General features: G+C 44.9%; 1 protein-coding gene across 4 annotated transcripts in view; it reads right to left on the bottom strand.

Moving 5' to 3' along the window:
- The window catches only part of STARD13 (StAR related lipid transfer domain containing 13), a 987444-nt gene that overhangs the window by 62863 nt on the left and 904275 nt on the right, over positions 1 to 20306 (bottom strand). The gene's annotated exons all lie outside the window — the stretch shown is intronic.

Genomic DNA, 20306 nt, shown 5'->3' on the forward strand with positions numbered 1-20306 from the left:
CTTCCTCACCGAAACATGGATCAACCTGGCATCAGCTTCCAACATCGCCGCCACCACACCAAATGGACAAGATATTTCATTGGGACTGCACCAGCAAACACGCTGGTGGAATAGACATCATCCACAAAGAGTTCCTCAACTGCACAGCCACCGCTGACACCACGAGCCTCATCAGATAACACCTCAACTTTCAGATCAACACCAGCAGCAAAACAACAGTCAGAGGCACCCTCACCTACAGAACCCCCGGACCACCCCCCCCTCCCACCCTTCTGCACAGCCATCTTCGACTTCATCTCCCCGCTGGCCATCAATTCAAAAGACTTCCTCTTCTTCAGAGACCTCAACGTTCCCCTGGAAGACCACCACAACACCAACCGATCTACTCAAGAGCATGGAAATACTTGGCCACTCCCAACTGGTCACGGACCCCATGCACTTTGCCAGACACACTCTTGACCCAATATTCTCATCCAGCGACAGAATTAGGTAAACGGACGCCACCGAAATCACCTGTTCCAACCACTCCTTTGTCCATTTCCACTTCAAAACCACCCCACCACTCCCGCCGCCCGCCCCAATCCCCCTACAGGAGCTGGGGCAGCGGACGCATGCAGCGGGCATGCCGCTGGTGCACTAAAGTCGTACCAAAAGCAAGCCCTTCTGTCCATGTCTGCGCCTGGACCACGGCCAGTGCCCGGACCCCTGCCACCCCACAATTCCCCAGACAAACCAACAACAACTGCAACCACGCCTCCCCGCGACCAATAGCAAGGACCTTCTTCTGCTGTTGCTGTCCCTTCCTCTGCAACACAAAGCCCTCTGCTTTGGAGTCCCCATACACCGCCACAGCAACAGGTCAACTCCAATGTCTACTGATCAACACCTGATCACCCCACAAGCATGTTAGTGAGATTTGGGACACCATCACCTCCCTCACGGTGGACTCTATCTTCCTCACCGAAACATGGATCAACCTGGCATCAGCTTCCAACATCGCCACCACCACACCAAATGGACAAGATATTTCATTGGGACTGCACCAGCAAACACGCTGGTGGAATAGACATCATCCACAAAGAGTTACTCAACTGCACAGCCACCGCTGACACCACGAGCCTCATCAGATAACACCTCAACTTTCAGATCAACACCAGCAGCAAAACAACAGTCAGAGGCACCCTCACCTACAGAACCCCCGGACCACCCCCCCCTCCCACCCTTCTGCACAGCCATCTTCGACTTCATCTCCCCGCTGGCCATCAATTCAAAAGACTTCCTCTTCTTCAGAGACCTCAACGTTCCCCTGGAAGACCACCACAACACCAACCGATCTACTCAAGAGCATGGAAATACTTGGCCCCTCCCAACTGGTCACGGACCCCATGCACTTTGCCAGACACACTCTTGACCCAATATTCTCATCCAGCGACAGAATTAGGTAAACGGACGCCACCGAAATCACCTGTTCCAACCACTCCTTTGTCCATTTCCACTTCAAAACCACCCCACCACTCCCGCCGCCCGCCCCAATCCCCCTACAGGAGCTGGAGCAAAGCAACCGACTTCTTCTACAGCAAAATTGCCACCATCTACGAAAACGTCAACCCCCAACCCCTTGTAACCGAACTCAGACTCCTCAACACCACTGAATCCCACAAAATCCCACTAAACACTTTGGAACCTCTCTATGCGGGAAAAACAACAAATGCCCAGCGCGAGCATCAACGAGCGCGCACTTAGGATCTGGCCCCCCGGCCCCGCCCCTACCTCATCTAGTCCAGCGGTGGCCGGTCAGCCGCAAGGGGCGACCGGCCTCTTAGTACTTCCGGGGGAAGAGTGATGCACTTCCGGTGGGGCAGGGGGCAGAGGCTGGGGAGCTATTTAGGTTCCGGGGGCAGGGAGCCCGGCCTCTCTTTCCTCTGCTCCACCGGACCGATGGCATGCGCCCAGAGGCGTCTCCCTCTCCCACCCTTATCAATCTTAACTCCCACCCACCTGTCCCTTTAGCTCAGTAGGTTGAAGGAGAGTGTTGCGGTAGAATGACCTTGGAACAGTAAAATTGACCGACGGAATTTACGGGAGTCCGCCTTGCGTACTCCCTAGGCCAGCACTGAGGGGGGAGACGGTAAGCTCTCCGCTGTAAAATATGGCCCCGGCTGGGGAGGCTAGGGCGACAGGTTACGAGCCTCCCAGGAAACCTACTTAATGGAGGCCGGAGTGGGTTTGGGCAGCGGACGCATGCAGCGGGCATGCCGCTGGTGCACTAAAGTCGTACCAAAAGCAAGCCCTTCTGTCCATGTCTGCGCCTGGACCACGGCCAGTGCCCGGACCCCTGCCCCCCCACAATTCCCCAGACAAACCAACAACAACTGCAACCACACCTCCCCGCGATCAATAGCAAGGACCTTCTTCTGCTGTTGCTGTCCCTTCCTCTGCAACACAAAGCCCTCTGCTTTGGAGTCCCCATACACCGCCACAGCAACAGGTCAACTCCAATGTCTACTGATCAACACCTGATCACCCCACAAGCATGTTAGTGAGATTTGGGACACCATCACCTCCCTCACGGTGGACTCTATCTTCCTCACCGAAACATGGATCAACCTGGCATCAGCTTCCAACATCGCCACCACCACACCAAATGGACAAGATATTTCATTGGGACTGCACCAGCAAACACGCTGGTGGAATAGACATCATCCACAAAGAGTTCCTCAACTGCACAGCCACCGCTGACACCACGAGCCTCATCAGATAACACCTCAACTTTCAGATCAACACCAGCAGCAAAACAACAGTCAGAGGCACCCTCACCTACAGAACCCCCGGACCACCCCCCCTCCCACCCTTCTGCACAGCCATCTTCGACTTCATCTCCCCGCTGGCCATCAATTCAAAAGACTTCCTCTTCTTCAGAGACCTCAACGTTCCCCTGGAAGACCACCACAACACCAACCGATCTACTCAAGAGCATGGAAATACTTGGCCTCTCCCAACTGGTCACGGACCCCATGCACTTTGCCAGACACACTCTTGACCCAATATTCTCATCCAGCGACAGAATTAGGTAAACGGACGCCACCGAAATCACCTGTTCCAACCACTCCTTTGTCCATTTCCTCTTCAAAACCACCCCACCACTCCCGCCGCCCGCCCCAATCCCCCTACAGGAGCTGGAGCAAAGTAACCGAGGACCTCTGGACCAGCTCCATCAGCACCTCAGCTCCCGACCCCACCACCGCCCTGGGGGAAGCAGTCAGAAATGTCAACATAAGGATCAACAAATGGGCCGACAAAGTCACATCCCTCAAACCCACTAAAACAAACAGATCCTCCAAATATCACAGCTGGTTCACACCAGAGTTCAAATCCCACAAATGCACCTGCAAGTGTCTTGAAATGATCTGGCGCACCAGGAAAACAAACAATGACCGTTGTAATCACCAAAAATGTGCCAACCCTACAGCCACCAAGAACACCGTCACCTCCTCTGAGAAGTTCTGTGATACCCTTGCCGACTTCTTCTACAGCAAAATTGCCACCATCTACGAAAACGTCAACCCCCAACCCCTTGTAACCGAACTCAGACTCCTCAACACCACTGAATCCCACAAAATCCCACTAAACACTTTGGAACCTCTCTATGCGGGAAAAACAACAATGCCCAGCGCGAGCATCAACGAGCGCGCACTTAGGATCTGGCCCCCCGGCCCCGCCCCTACCTCATCTAGTCCAGCGGTGGCCGGTCAGCCGCAAGGGGCGACCGGCCTCTTAGTACTTCCGGGGGAAGAGTGATGCACTTCCGGTGGGGCAGGGGGCAGAGGCTGGGGACCTATTTAGGTTCCGGGGGCAGGGAGCCCGGCCTCTCTTTCCTCTGCTCCACCGGACCGATGGCATGCGCCCAGAGGCGTCTCCCTCTCCCACCCTTATCAATCTTAACTCCCACCCACCTGTCCCTTTAGCTCAGTAGGTTGAAGGAGAGTGTTGCGGTAGAATGACCTTGGAACAGTAAAATTGACCGACGGAATTGACGGGAGTCCGCCTTGCGTACTCCCTAGGCCAGCACTGAGGGGGGAGACGGTAAGCTCTCCGCTGTAAAATATGGCCCCGGCTGGGGAGGCTAGGGCGACAGGTTACGAGCCTCCCGGGTCCCTGGTCAGCCTGGTGGTCGGAGGGTGGGCCCTGGAGAGGGCGGACAAGTATCAGAGGTTTGGGGGCCCACTCCTCATGGGCGCAGGTGCGGTGCACCTTGCGTAGATGCCCTGCATGGAAGATGCGAGCGGGATGGCCCCTTAGTGATGGAGGAGAAGAATCCGGCTGAAGAAGATCTGGAAAGTCAAGAATAAAATTGTGTTGATAACTGTAAATAATAATTTTGAAATGCCTTGTCATGTTTATGAAATGTCAAATATTAAACATGGCCGTTTTTACACCCACGCAAATCTCTGTTGATGATTCTAATGTGGGTTGTCAGGGATCAGGAGGGAGCGGGGTGCATGCTGGGGGATCCGGGTCCTATTACAACGCATTACCTTTACAATGCAGCTGTTACAACACAACTGCCTTTACATCGCATGCCATTACAATGCATGTCACTACAACGCATGCCATTACAACACATACCATTACAACGCATGCCATTACAACGCATTATAAGGTAAGTAATGGGGATTTTTTAGTTTTATGGTGGGTATGGGTTTCGGGGTACATGGGTATAGTATTTTTACCCCTACACTATCCAACACTTACCCTACTTATGCACTCACTGGAGTGGGAATATTAATTTTTACCCCTAACCTATCCAACACTTACCCTACTGTTGCACTAACCGGAGTGAGAATAGTAATTTTTACCCCTACACTATCCCACACTTACCCCACTGTTGCCCCAAAAGTATTATGTAATGTAATGGTTTGCGTTGTACTGGTATGCGTTGTAATGGTAATTTCTAAAAATGCAATTGTAATGCCATGCGTTATAAAATCATGCATCGTAATGGTAGTTGAGATGTAAAAACTGGGTTGTAAAGGCATGCGTTGTAATTGTTTGCGTTGTAACATCATATATTCCTCTATACTAACACAACCATCTCCATCATGGGCTCCATCCACTCGGGAGCTCCCAAAGAACCCTGCCCCACCACATGTTCAAACTGGGAAAAAGCACCATCAGCAAAGAACTCATCAACATTATCAACCCATTGATCACCTCGGCCTCCTACCCAGAAGGATGGAAACACCCAGAAGTCAAACCGCTCCTCAAAAAACCCACAATCGAACCCAAAGACCTCAAAAAGTACTGCCCCATTTTCCTAGTACCGCCCCATTTCCCTACTACCATTTTCAGCAACAGTACTTGAGAAAACTATAAACCTCCAACTCACCGCCCACCTGGAAAACAACAACCTACTGGACCCCTCACAATCTGGATTTCACTCAAATCACAGCACGAAAACCACCCTGATTGCGGCCGCAGCCTATGTGGGAGTCACCTCACAACTACAATATAGACTGAAGATCACCCAGAATGCAGCAGCCTAACGCAATCACTAATGTTCCCCAAGGAGCTCCAGTCCACTCCCCATTCCATTTGCAATTAAACTACCAGTGCCACGTTTTATGAAAACGATTCACTGACATAATATACGTTTTCCCACTTGTGTGCTTCGCGTGTGATGTTTTTTTATTCCTGGTGAAGGAGTTTGGACACGATTAACTGAATGAACTTGCATTTTGAATGCTTTTGTAGTTTCAGGGGTTACACACTGACATTATTAAACAATATATAGTACGTAACACACCGTGTCCTGCAGTAAGCCTTGCAAAAACGTATAGCTCTATGTACATCTTGTATTTAAGACCATGACTAACTTGTGACTTCTCAATACAGTTTCATTTAAGATTAATGACAGAAAGAGGTATTTCGCTATGAGTGTTTAATAAGCTCGGCATACCTTCTTTATCCAATTTCACATAAATTTGTAATTGCAATTGGGTGATATATGACTTCGCTCAGTGGGCTCTGCAGAAAGACAAAGGATGTGATCAGCCTCTAGACTGAATCACTTTGTGACCCATTGACAGAAACTTCAGCCTTAACTATTAAGCTCTCAATCACGCCTTGTCGTGGGCACGCGCCCACAACTTGAACTGCCCACAACTTGAACTCACTCAAGACACCTACAGGGGACTCAGTATTCAGCATGCACTATACAAGAGTCCTATGTTGAATGAAAAGAGAAAAACAACATCTGGACAAGGCAAATATTCTCAGGGAATGCAAAATTAAATAAAACATGTGTAAACAGGGAGTGCATTGCTGCATGGATTCCCTTAAATATTCTTGCACACGTTTTGGAGAAAGAGATCAGTGTGTTTTTCCTGTCAAAGTAAGGACATGTACAATTGTCCAAGGAGGGACCCAGTTTTACAGTCAGCCCCACTTAAATTCCCAGTAGCAGGGTCTCCTACTCCTGGGGTGTCTCAGACTACGGAACAGGAAGACGCAAGAAGAAATAATCATTCAAAAAGTTTTGGTTTGTGGGTATACAAAAATATCTCTAATGCCTTCACCACAGTGATGTGCACTTTTAATGTTAGACTAGAAGATCTATTGGAACCAGGTAGAATATAATTGGGGAACTACACCAATGTTTCCCATAGCCAAAAAAGGGGACGGGGAAGGAAAGACATTTTTCATCCAAAATCACTTTTCCATGAAAAGAGACTCCACGTAAGCAGGGTTAGGAAAACAGTAGTGTGTGAGACAAGAGCGGAAATAGAAAATACTCACGTGTATTTGCGAAGCTCATAGAGCCCTATTCAGAAGGCTATTTGTGCACATAATTTTTACTTAACATGGACAAATAGCTTCTTGTATGATTACAAAACAACTATTGCAATTCACAAAAATCACTTTTGTGAAAGAATCAATTCACAGGGAGTGAATGTTCCAGGGTGGGAATACTCTGGAGGTAAGAGGACAAGCAGTAGCTTACATGTTTATGGGTATTCGCAAACTCACTCTACCCACCCCTCCATTCTGAAAAGAGTTAGAGATATTGAGCCAGATGTACGACCATTTAATTTAGCGAGGCGCTAATTGCTATTTTCTGCGACTCTCAATTAGATACTTGCAAAATGAAATATATTAATGTGCCTCAGACACATTTAGTGATTACCAATTGGGTCGCAAATGACCTGCATCATCAATATTCATGAGGAAGGTCTTAATTTGCGACTCCATTGGGAATGGCCTGCACTCACCGGGATGGTGATCTGCTGGGCTCAGCAGACCATCATGTCTGTGATTCCTTTTTAAATGTGATGTGATGTGAAAGGCATTTGTAAAGCGCAGCATACACTATACAGTTTCTTGGCGCTGGGGCAGAGAAGGACGGTGGGCACCGCCTGGACAGGACAAGGGAGTGCACAGCAGCAACAGGAAAAAAAGAGAAATAGAAAAAGAATGGAGAAGAGAAAACTTTTTAGTTGTATGCAATGCGAAACAGATAAGTCTTAAGAAGGGATCTAAAACAGGTATAGGGAGAAGCAAGCCTTATGTCCAATGGGAGGGCATTCCAAAAAGATGGAGCAAGGAATGAGAATCTTAAACCTCCCCATTTCTTACGCTTGACTCTCGGGATTTTGAGTAGAGCTGAGTGAGCCGAGCGAAGATTGCGAGAGGGGACATAAGGATGAATGAGGGAAGAGATAAAGGTAGGACCTAAGCCACCCAGAGATTTAAAAACAAGGCAGCCCAGCTTGAATTTGCAGCGTTCAGAAACAGGGAGCCAGTGCAAAGATCTTAGCAGGGGGCGGACGTGATGGTGCCTCGGTTGATGGAAGATGAGGCGTGCCGCCTGATTCTGAACAAGCTGCAAACGTTTAAGTTGATAATCTGGGATGCCTATGTACAAGGAATTGGCGTAGTCGATCCTAGAGACGACTCACGCCAAAAGGCTAAGGTAAGAGCCTCGGTGGTAAGAAACCGCGCGATTTTCCGAATTTTTCGCAGTTGGAAAAAACAAGAAGAGACAGTGGCATTTATCTGGGGCTTCATCGAAAGATCTTTACTGATGATAACCCCCAGACTTTTGGCTGAGTCAACTGGATGAGGGGGGAGACCCAAGCTAGCAGGCCAGAAATTGGAATTCCAAGGGTTGGAGGGCCCCCCGACAAGAACCAGTTCGGTCTTGTCGGGGTTAAGCTTAAGGTGATTTGCCCCCATCCAGTTGCTAATGTGACAAAGGGTGGCTTGAAAATCTGAGACCGACTGGTCCGAGGGGTCGATGTTGAAGACCAACTGGATGTCATCCGGGTAATTAAACGCGGTGACATTCCTATCTCGGAGAGACCGGATCAGGGGGGTAAGGTATAAATTAAAAAGGAGCGGGGATAAAGAAGAGCCCTGCGGCACGCCACAGGTCAACCCCACCCTGTCAGCGGAGAACTGGGAAAGCCTGACCGCTTGTTGGCGGCTGGTGAGAAACGAGCGAACCCAGTCCAGGGCAGTGCCCCTGATGCCAGCCTGCCTGACACGGTCGACCAAGATGACATGGTCGACCGTGTCAAAGGCGGCCGACAAATTCAGGAGCACTAGGGCCTGACTGATGTTAGAGTCGGCCCCCCTATGCAGTTCTTCCATGACAGAGAGTATGACCATCTCTGTAGAGTGGGCGGGTCATAACCCCGGCTGTTGAGAGTCAAGAAAATGAGACTGCTCAACAAACGAGCTCAAGACGTTAGTGACGTGAGACTCGAGCACATTTTTTTTAATGCAGCCTGTTTTCCTTAAAGGAAAACACCCTGCATTAAAAAAAAGAAAAATGAAAAGTTTCCTTTTTTTTTTTTAAGAATGGGCAGTGGACCGTGGGACCATTGCCAGCTCTTAAAAAATGTTGGTGCCCCCCGTCACAAAGGGGAAGGGGTCTTTTGGGGACCCCTCCCTGTTTGAGAATGGGTTACCACCTCCTTCACGCAGTCTGCAAAGTATGAATGTTTTGCGACCTCATTCCAGTCGTAAAACATTCATACATGCCCCTGCGACTCGCTTTTAGGAAGGGAAGCCCTTGGCACACCCCTTCCTAATAGCGACTCACAAACCCTATTTTGCGTGTCGGTCATAGGTTACCGACTTGCAAAATAGGGTTAGTACATGCCAGAAGCCGTTTTAGCAGTTGCAAACGTCCCGATTCTCTGTTTGCAACCGCTACAATACGGTCGTAAATCTGGCCCTTACTCCTGAAAAGTGTAAGAGTAAATCCCTTCATAGTTCAGGGAGGGAAGGGAAACGCCCCACAAATTGGTAGGAGCATAGGAGGGGTGTCTTCACGGACGATGGGAATTTTTTTTTTTCCTATGGATATTTAAAAGGTAAAAAGTTAGCACGCACTTACATACTTGTCCTTTTTTCCATTGTGAAAATATACACATGTATAGAGGAAAGTGCATAAGCATGCATATGTTCATTTAAGAAAATGGAATCCTCGAAACGGTTCCACGCTTGCACCTAGAAAGCAGCAAATGTTGTAGGTTTCAGTGTGTAACCTGGAGGGAAAAACACGAGAGCTCCAAAAGGGCGTAAATCTGCACGACACGTGCAACATAGTAAATGTGGGGACAGATTTTAGAACTTTTTCTGATAATTAGGCCCGTAAATAACTTATAAGATAGGCTTGGGCAAAGTATGACTTCCTCTTTTTCACACATAGCAGTATTCATTCATTTTATTTCTTTGGGTATCTTTAGTGCATGGCCCTAGCGTTCATATGAGCGGCCAGTCACCACGCAGAGAACGGGCTAAAACATATTATTGAAGCGATTTCTTTGGCTAGAGCAGCTTGACAGAGCGGGGGGAGAGGGGGAAGGGACATTGGCACGCACAACAGGCAACATCTAAAATGAATAAAACCTGCGCGGCGCGCGAGCTTCTGTCGAGGAAGTCTCAATTCTCCATTCTTGTCTTTGTTTTCAGTGTGTGCCAGCTATCGCATCGCGGCTTTAGCCGGGTGATTAAACGAGCTTTAGTTAAATGGAGCTATTGTTAAGAGCGAGGGCCTGCCTAAAAGGTTCTGGCACCCTGGCAAACATTTGAGAATTCCCTCCCAGGTGTATTACAGGCAACACCCGGGAGGCCCATTAATCCTCTACCCCCATGCAGGGAGTTATGGCATTTTGGGGGGCGGGGGAGTAGACACATTGTACAAAGTAGAAAAGGAATCTTCTTCAACGAGGAAGGGCTGGCGTGCAGGCGTTTGATGCGGTGACAGAGCAGCACTGGTACTTCGGGGCATACCAGCCTTTATGCGGCAAGGGAAATGGAACAGGGGTCTCACTGCACCCCAAACAGTGCTCCCTTATACTACTGTCTACCAAGGGGGCCCGAAGCATCCTTGCTCCGCCACTGCTGCGACGTGACTTCAACAGCTAAAGGCCTTGCCTATAGAGAAGTGACTCACACAATTGTGCCCAAGATCAAACAGACAATGGAAGGCACGCGCCCGGAGAGAGGAGCGGATGCTCAGGTTGAGGTGAAGATCAGCAGGCCGAGGGAGCGTGAGGCAGACACAATGACGTAGTAGACAGGACGCGACGTTGATTCAGAAGTTCAGCTCTCTGATCATTAAACGGCTTTGCAGTGACTGCAACGAGCTGTGAAGAGGCTCCCTGCGTAATCAACACCCCAATGCACCAAATGATGGGCATTAAACAGAGGAAAAGGCGAATCACCCGCCATGAGGTCACAACAGGGATGCCCAAAGGCATCTTTCAGTTTTGGGCAGAAGTTTGCAGAAAACGCCCTTTCGCCCATATCAGCTTCAGTTACCTTATTTAAAATTCAGCCTTTTGGCTGTCACGTTCATTACAAAGAAGTACGACTGACGGCACCTATTAAAAAACTTTTCGACAGTTCAGAGGGGAAAAAAGAAGCAAAGAAAGAAAGAGGGGAACAAGGAAAAGAGGAAAACGTCTAGGAAGCAGTCAAGGTCCATGCCCAGAGGGCAGAGGGTAGGGAAGGGCGGCCCCGCCCAGGTGCTGACTGCAGATAAGATCGATCTAGTCATCACGTGAAAAGTGGGGCACAAGTCCTAATAAAATAAAGGGATTTGGGCTCCCCATATCCTGCTTCCGTAGTAAAAATCAGTGGTTATTTGGGCTGAAGTGGCGTCTTCAGACCACAGGGACCTGGTGACACTGCGCCTGCTGCACTATGGATAGCCAATCCCTGCATCTAGCTCTCGTGTATGGCGTGGATCTTACAGTCATACCCATTCATAAGATATTAGAGCATCATTTAATAGGGCTTTCACTCCTCCTCCCCCACTATAGCGGGGGATCCCACTTAGTTGTAGCATGAAGTTTACCAATTTCAAGAACTGCTCGCTCAACAGATCGGGAACCATCACCTTATTCCGGAGTATGCTGAAAAGTCTAAGCCCTCAGGGGTTCTTTGTGCAGTTTCTTTCTTGGCTCTTTAGCACATAAACAAAGACTTGCAGAAACACAGGTCTCTATTGTATAAATCATTTGAACAAAGCAGATTCAACCTTGTCAGGACTAAAATCTTCATTTTCCATTTTTTTTCTACAAATCTTACATCCTGTTGCTACCCTTCGCTTTCTTAAATGATTTCTTTCCAAGACACAGGAGGTGCTTCCTTTTTAAAATGTTAAGTGTAAGTGCACAAACTATTTCCCAGAAGTCAGCATCCGGCCTGCCAAATGGTGTAGTAATAAGGCTGTCTAGTCTTGATTCCACCTCAGGCCTCTTTCAATCACCACCTGACACTCACTTTGTCCCATTCTTGCAGGTTCATTTTACGACTCGCCTGCAACAGCACATGCACTGCATGAGCTCTTACTTGCCAGAGATATTGTATACAACAAGGGACACGTTTGTTGGCATAAATGTCACTCTTATTTGCTGCCTTCCAATTGGGAAGCACTTACTGGCTTCACTTCCTCTTCTTTCGTCTGGAGCAAAGACCAAGCACTGATAGTTTCATCCTGTTTGCTGTCCTTCCGCTGATGGCGCTGTGATTGAGATATTACTTATATTTTTTCTTAATTCCGGTCATCCTTGTTGAACCTCCTGCCATTTGTAGCTGTTCTACTATGCCACAGACACCTCAAAGAAGCTCTTTTCTCCTTTGAAATGTATGTTAATTGTGAAAACAGATGTTATCTGCTTCCAAATGTATTTTTGCTAAGACATGGACATGGTTGCAATTTCCGTTTATCCCCCTCCATCTGAGGAAAACAGTGATAATTGCCACAATTCTCTCGCAAATAGACTACGGCAACACACTGTATTTAGGAGCTGGTGTTACTCAACTGGCTAAACTACAATCAATTCAAAACGCGTCAGCCAGAGTGCTGCTTAATTTACCCAAAAATCATCCTACATCCCACGCATTAAAACAACTTCAATGGCTCCCGGTACGGTGGCGTATCGAGTTTAAATCACTCTGCTTGCTTCACAAAGCCCTTTTTGGCGGAGGAACCGAGGACATGAAGGCCTTGTTTTCCTGCTATACACCAATGCGTGATTTAAGGTCGGCCACTCTTGGGTTGGTTAGACTTCCCAAGATAAAGAAAGTAAGATGGGGAGGAAACCGCTCTCCTTCCTTGCAGCTAGGCTATGGAACTCAATTCCCGGTCACCTGAGAAAGGTAACCAATAGAATGCTGTTCCGGAAAGAAATTAAAACCTGGCTTTTTACCGAACATTAAGTCTTCTACGTATTGTGGTTTGTTTCAGTTTTCTCCAGCACCAGGAGGCCTCGTCAGCAGAGCGCTCTATAAGTATTTTCATTCATTCATTCATTCATTTCTTTCTTTGTGTGACAGGATTTTTTGCTAAATGTCATATTTTTTTTCTTTTATAAATATGGAAAGATTATAACTATTTTGCTTAGAATCATAAGGGTGATGTGTCAAGACCTAAAAAGCATTGTCAGAGCCAATAGGGCTCAACTTTCAGACAACTGCTCTGCCATTTTTGTTGATGGTTATTGCAGACTTTGGCAATGATTTGTAGCCATGCTGTATAGCAATGTGGATGCTGTGAAACATGGCTAAAAATAATAATAAAAAAAGACTACGATGCATCTAGCTGTAATGCAATTGGCTGCGTCATAGCACTTCAATAAATTTGTTTTAAACCCACAGCAAAGCAAAAGTGCTCCTGTAGATCATGGATACAAAACATTGCCAAAACTAATAGCTCTCACAGACGAGACCTATTGGCTTTGCCAATGCTTGTTTATCCCTGCTTTCTTCCTTTGCCTCTGTTCTTCGATTATTCTTTTCCTCTTTGTTCTCCCTTTTCCGCTTTTTTCTCATTTGTTCAGAGTCGAAGTCTAATGATGGAAAAAAGGGGCACTTTCTATAAGAGAGTGCCAGTGGACTTCGCTTGCAACCACAGGCTCAAATTAAGCACTGGATGCAGGAACCCGTGATTAAAGCCTTTATTTTATCTCTTATTCCCTTCTATGACAAAGGGCATTTATTTAGGGATTTGGTCAGTTACTTTTTTTACTCAGATTGATTATGGATGACAGGAACATAATGTGGCACACAAAACAGATTTGTTTTGCTTCCTCCAGAATTTTGTTGTTTGGAGATGAGGAGGTATTGGGTTGGGATCACAAACATTTTTAACTGGTGCTATTTCATGTGTGTGGTGTTAACATAAGGCTTTGCTTGGTGCAAACACCTTCTAACACTGTATTGTAAAAGCAGGTTTCCGGAGGTGATAATGCGTGAGAAGAATGTTTGTGCATATTCATCATTTTTTATTTTGTTGTGGTGGTGATCTGCTGTGCTTTTGTGCTGCATCATAGCAATATGATGCTGTGCAGTGGTTGTTTAGTTCTGTTTTATCGCTCTGTGCGCTGTTAGTTTTTAATTGTCTTGGTACATTGTTCGGTGTATCTTATTAAGTTGTGCTCTGTAGCTTACTTTAGAGATGTCAACACATCCTGCGCCATTTCCAGCCAAAGCAGTAGATTCCTTTTAAGTTCCTGTGACAAGCAATCATTTACCACTGTCCAAGGTGGTCAACTAAAATTGCTCCAGCTCTTCAACTATTTAAAATAAGTGAGTCATAAACTGTGGAAGAGATTGTGTCTTAAATTAGCCCTGTGATTGCCCACTCTATGTGATATGGTACACTGCCTTTTAGCAGGTCCTCTGAGCATTGGTCGATGAGGTTGTAAGTTTGTCATGGCAAGTGGTATTCATCAAGGCACTTTTAGTGGCATGTCGCGTTGCTATTAATTTTAATTGTACCATGATGAAGGTACAGCCAATGTATTTTTTCGGTAAATGTATTTAGGGACTATCGGCCATCTGTTTCCAGAATCAGCTTTTGAAACTATCATGTGTCAGGTGAATGTGCCCTCACTGTTCTGCTTCATATGCCACACTTGAGCCCAGGATATGGGCATATTTGCTCCTGGCCAGCAGGATCTCTTTGGTGGCATTTTCAGCTTTCACAGCAGTTTTGATGATATGTGGTATTTATGAAGTTTTAGCATGCGTGTAGAATCTTCTACTCAGTTTAGTGATCAACCCAAAAGAGGAATATTTTGGTAATTTTTGCCTCTGTTTGAGGGCAATATAAGAATTTTACATTTATCTTTGTTAATTCTGATTTTATTCCTCCTGAAGAATCTTTCTAGCCATGTTAAAAGCCTGTGAATTACGTTTGCCAACAAGGCCAAGAATAGGCGCTCACTGTCAAATAAAATGAGGTGGATTCTCACTCCTCCCACTTTTGAAATGTCAATAACTGTTCTTTGTTATGTGTAAAGTAGGATGTGCAAAAGTTACGTAATTTGCATCTATGCACATTTTTCGCAAAATGATGCGTAATTATACAAAATCCAAATTCATCATATTGTGCTATTTCTAACACAAAGTGCATTCTCGTATCAATTTTTGGCACATGAGGATGCATTTCATGCTAAAAAAAAAGCGCAGAAAAATCACAAAATCATCATGAACAGTCACATGTGTTGCTGATGTTCCCGTGTGTTCATGATAAAGCTTTACAGCAAATAGTACTGTAGCGAATGGTGTGTAATTATGCAAAGAGGCGTAATGTGTAATTGTGGGAATTTTACAGAACAAATGTAAAGCAAAAATCCCTGAATTTACGCAGATTACACTGGCATAACTTCAATGTCAGGCAGGCCTAGTTTAAAGCAGATCACAGGTCCAGAAACTGAAGAGGAGCAGTGCTAAGGGGCATCCCAGTGTGGCTCATTATTTATTTTAAACTCTCATTTAGTCATTCTTCAGAGTTTAAACATACAGGGCCAGATGTAGGAAGCCTAATTCTGGTCGGTAACGGCCGAAATGACCGAATTTCGGCCATTACCGACCGGAAATAGGCTACTGAGATGTAGGTGCCCAAATTGCTAATTCGGTAATTTACCGATTCGGTATTTTAAGAAATCGGTAAACTACCGATTCCTTAAAATACCGAATCGGTAAATTACCGAATTAGAAATGTAGGGAGCACTCAAATGAGTGCTTTCCCCTTTTTGGGATTCGTTATTTACCACCAACTACAAATTGGTGGTAAATAACGAAAAAAAAAAAAAAGCTATTTCATGTAAATTGCTTCAGTGCCATGTTGCAGACATACATGCCCTTAGGGCATGTATGTCTGCAACATGTGCACCTATACACAATTGAGGGGTGCAGCAGGGTGTCAAAGTGACACCCTGCCACCTTTCAATGTATTCCCCCTTTTACCGAATCGGTATTTTAAGAAATCGGTAAACTACCAATTCCTTAAAATACCGAATCGGTAAATTACCGAATTAGAAATGTAGGGAGCACTCAAATGAGTGCTTTCCCCTTTTTGGGATTCGTTGTTTACCACCAACTACAAATTGGTGGTAAATAACGAAAAAAAAAAAAAAAAGCAATTTCATGTAAATTGCTTCAGTGCCATGTTGCAGACATACATGCCCTTAGGGCATGTATGTCTGCAACATGTGCACCTATACACAATTGAGGGGTGCAGCAGGGTGTCAAAGTGACACCCTGCCACCTTTCAATGTATTCCCCCTTTTACCGAATCGGTATTTACCGATTCATAATTTACATTCATTCCTATGGGCCTCCAGGGCCATAGGAATGAATGGCAATTACCGAATCGGTAAATACCGAATCGGTAAATACCGATTCGGTAATTACCGAATCATAACGATTCGGTAATTATTACCGAATTATTAGCTACATCCCATTTACATATTCTTAAATACCGAATCGGTATGATTCGGTATTTAAGAATAGGTAAATTGAGATTACCTACATCTGGCCCCAAATCATTGTGGGATGGCTATACAGCTCAATTTGTTTGACACCCAATAGAGATTAAGGCCCGCCTTCCTCAGCTTCTTCCACAGCTAAGTTGGTCTACCAGGTCAAAGGCAGAGAAGTAGAGGAGAAAGATGGCAAAGAGAGACATGCTTTTATTAGTGGAGGTGGTACGGACAGATACTTGGGGTGCAAACATGGCCTACAACTGCCACTCCCAGGCTGAATCCTCACTGTATCGGTGTTAAGACTTTTTTTTTTAACCTAGACAGTCTTGTGTGTTTGTGAGCATGTTTTTTGTGAAGGATTTGATCTTCCCTGTGTTTTTTTTATATTCAGTGGATTCAAAACAATGCTTCTCTGGGATTATGGCAAACTGAATATGAGTACAACATAGCAGAATAACTCCTTTAAAATTAGTCACCACCACTCGTGACAGAAATCGAAAATCACATTCATATGTTGATGTGGGGCTGGCACCTTAATTTTAGTTTGAAGACCCAGAGCTTCCTGAACAATTACTCTCCAGAATTTCCTAGGCTATTTTTTCCTCTATAATTTTAAAATGAAGTCTTTTTTTACCAGAGATGCTCCTCTATTTTGATTAATAATCCAGTTACACGCTACTCTATGAGTAACACAATGTTTAATCATGTGCAAATGGTGTTTGTGCCTGTTTTTCAACCAGTTTTACATGGATCAGTGACAGAATATTGGAAACAGAAATATTGTGTGCACAGAATATCGTGTCAAACATATTGAGGACCAAAATATCAAGAAGGTAAGTGCAAATAGGTAAGTATACATGTACTGTTCTTAACTCCACATCTACGTACCTTGAAGATATATATATATATATATATATATATATATATATATATATTTTCACTTAATAAACCAAAGGTTATAGGGACGCTATACTTAGGAAGCAGAACTAAAACATTTTTTAGAAATTCCCCTCCCTGGGCCGAGTTCGGCCCAAAAGATCCTATCCCCCGGGGCCAGGAGTTAAAATGTATTTATTTTTAATAGGGAGGTGTGCTGCACAGCCCTCTCCCCGGGCCACCCTGTGTAGAAATTCAAATAAGGCACAGGGAAGTGATCTGTTAGCCTTTCCAAGTAAACATCTGAAAATATGATTAACGTGATAACTTACATTTGGAAAAACAAAAAAAAAAAAAACCGTTTGAATTGAATTGTAAACTATCTTCAAACAGTGGTGTTTCATGTATTTCATTTAAAAACAATTGTATTAAATAGCAGTATGATATGCAGTGAAGAATATTATATTTCTTTAATCCTCTCACAATGAATAAGTATCAGCCTCGATTCTCGATTTAGGTATTAAGTGTTAATGTTAAAATAGAAAAACATTGTCGTATAACCAGTGCTTAAATCGTAAAACAATAAGTGGCAGGGCCCTCATCAGGAGACCACGGCAGCTTACACTACACATTGCCCCTGCTAGCGCTGCCAATAATAGTCCCACAGCAACTACTAACCATCACACTCCTATAAGTGTAACAATTCAGATTATTCCAGGTACCCAAAAGGGTTGAGGCGGCAGGTAATAGTCCTTTTCAATCTATATTGAATTAACTGCTGTTATTTTCATCTTTAAATTAGACAGACAGTGCCACCATGTGACAGACTTTCCTAAGTGCCGGTGTTGACAATTAAGTGCTGGTGCCGAGCCCTGGCAACCACCAGCTTAAATTAAGCACTGCTTGTAAGCCATATTTTCTTTGCTCCTAATCTTTCTAAGATGTTCAAGGTTATTGGCATATGTATCCGTTTTATCCACCAAAGTGTAAAATATTTATAGGTACAGTAACAATTAAAAAATCTTCCTCCTTGAACACCATGTCCCACACAAAATTTCACCAATCGTCCGCATCGCACCTGACTTTTTTTTCAACTTTCAGCTAGTTTTGAGACTGGTGTTTTGCCAAACTTTTAGGGGTACCAAGTCTCCAATCTGCTTTTGCTCTACACAATTCCCCATAACTTCTAAAGAATGAGAATCTTTCATTGCCACTGAAATATTGCCATGTGACCTGAAACCTGCAGTGATATCACAAGTACTGAAATCTATTCAATATACCCCAGTTAGCAGGGCGGAGTTTTTGCCTAGAACAAGGTCATCAAAATTGTCTATGCCTGCCCACTAGACCCTGCTTCCCTTTGGCCTCTCCCGTTGGGCTGGCTTTCATGTGCCGCCGATGGCCCATGCACTGCCCATTGGTCATCTCAAAAGTAAAATAAGGAACTCCCATGAAGCTCACAAATCTGCACAAGTATATTATGCAGGACAAACTTATTCTGTGTCATAAAGAAAATAGAAGGCAAAAGAAAGGAAAGAAAAATATGGCAAAGGAGAAAGAGCAAGAAAGATAGAGACAGGAAGTGAAATAATTACAATTGTAAAGAAATCACAGAAAAGTAGAATATGGAGCAAAGGCTCAATGTGGAAAAGCGATAAAAACACACAGAAGAAGAACTAAGCTACAAAAGGGAGCCAGAACAAAAGAAAAAAAACAATTTAAAGCAGGAAGAGAAAGAAAAGGGGAGAACAAACAAATATTTTGCGAAAAGGAGATGAAAGCATAGGAAATAAACAGGACAAAGTAGATCATAAGAATAGTAATGGAGAGAAAAAGGAAAAGAAAGCTTGCATTGTGCTAACTCTGACATTTTCGGGTTTGGGATAACTTTTTTTCATAGTCTGCAGCGCAGCCGTTGCCAGACAATGCTGTGAGCCTTACTAGAGAGCAGCTTTGGCTCCTCCCACGTGCTGGGAGTCAGTACATGCTTTGATTGGGCAGAAGTTGTGTGCTTCCACAAAAAGCGCTAGCCCTCCACACAGCTGCAATCCTTTGGATTATTTGTCTGGATGCCCGAGCTTGAACATTTTTTGGCACAGACATTACATTGTAATGCTACTAAAGTGACTGAAATAGCCATATAATTGTTGGTGTTTTTCTCTGGCAGTAGCACAGATGGGAGGTAGGCGGTGTTTATCCTACATGGATATTTAGGTCTGGTTAGACAGTGCACCAGTCACCTGACCTTTTAACCTACACCAACATTATACAGTCCTTTGCTTCCACACAAATACATATCCATTCTCATGCTATTTATCCATAATGCTTCACATTGCAGGCTTTTGATTTTAGACCAGTTTTTCATACTTATGATCCCATCCCTTTAGCGAGGTAGCATATTTTACAATTTAGTGTATAATTTATCTATATTACCAAAGCTTGCATTTACGTGATGTTTTATTATGCCTGGTTAATTTATATACATATTTACTAATGCTTGCTTTAGTATTTGTACACAAAGGCTATTTGGGAAAAAGAACTATCATTACTGACACTGTGTTTTAGACATGCATAATTATCATGTCTTATTTTCATGAACATCTTGGGAAAGGGGTAAAGTCTCTTCAAATGATTTTTGTTTCTACTGTCAGCTGATTACACATTTTTTTCAGCGTCCCAAGTTTAACTTATAGCTAAAGAAAAGAATCACTTTGATGGTGGATATGCTGAAGAACAAGCACTAGATTCCTCAGACCATGGACAGAACTTGCAGGAAACAATGTAGATATCTACTACGAGGCAGGGGTTAATTTGTAAAAAAAACATAAGTGCCGGGGCTCTCGCCAGGAGGCAGCTTGCACCAGCCCATTTCACCTGTTAGTGCCACCTAAAACAGAACCAACTACTGACAATGACAGTGGGGAGAGGATGTGCTGTAATGGCCAAAGCTGCCAACTTCGGAGCTGGGGAAGGTTCAAGTCTCAGCGTTGGCTCAACATCCAGTGATTCTGAGAAAATCACTTAATCGCCCCCTGCCTACCATAAATGAATGTGTCCTTAACTGGTGCTCCTGAGAAGCGCTGGTGTTGATGATTAAGTGCTGGTGTTAAGTACCGGAAACCACATGCTCAAATTAAGCACTGC

Source organism: Lissotriton helveticus, chromosome 8 (genome assembly GCF_964261635.1).
Source record: "Lissotriton helveticus chromosome 8, aLisHel1.1, whole genome shotgun sequence".
Lineage (NCBI taxonomy): Eukaryota > Metazoa > Chordata > Amphibia > Caudata > Salamandridae > Lissotriton > Lissotriton helveticus.